General features: G+C 49.8%; 1 protein-coding gene across 1 annotated transcript in view; it reads left to right on the top strand.

Moving 5' to 3' along the window:
• The window catches only part of LOC107674228 (mastermind-like protein 3), a 119,808-nt gene that overhangs the window by 64,901 nt on the left and 54,694 nt on the right, over nt 1–213 (top strand). The window lies entirely within an intron of this gene.

Here is a 213-nt window from a genome sequence, read left to right as displayed (position 1 = left end):
ACCTCAAAAGATTAGTAAATAAACTGCAGAATGTTATATTTTCTAATGCACGCACGAATTGCATGTATTCTGACGGCGCTGCACGAACTCGCGGCGCCAGGGTTCAAAGTGAGGTGGAAGAGGTGTTAGTGAGGTCAGCAGGGGGTGCTCACCCTGTGGTCTGTGTGGGTCCTAACGCCCCAGTATAGTGACGGGGACACTATACTGTCAACA

The sequence above is a fragment of the Sinocyclocheilus anshuiensis genome, unplaced genomic scaffold (assembly GCF_001515605.1).
Source record: "Sinocyclocheilus anshuiensis isolate Anshui unplaced genomic scaffold, SAMN03320099.WGS_v1.1 scaffold728, whole genome shotgun sequence".
NCBI classification, from domain to species: Eukaryota; Metazoa; Chordata; class Actinopteri; order Cypriniformes; family Cyprinidae; genus Sinocyclocheilus; species Sinocyclocheilus anshuiensis.
Note: the sequence above shows the minus strand (reverse complement) of the source record. Positions and strands in the feature narration are given on the sequence as shown.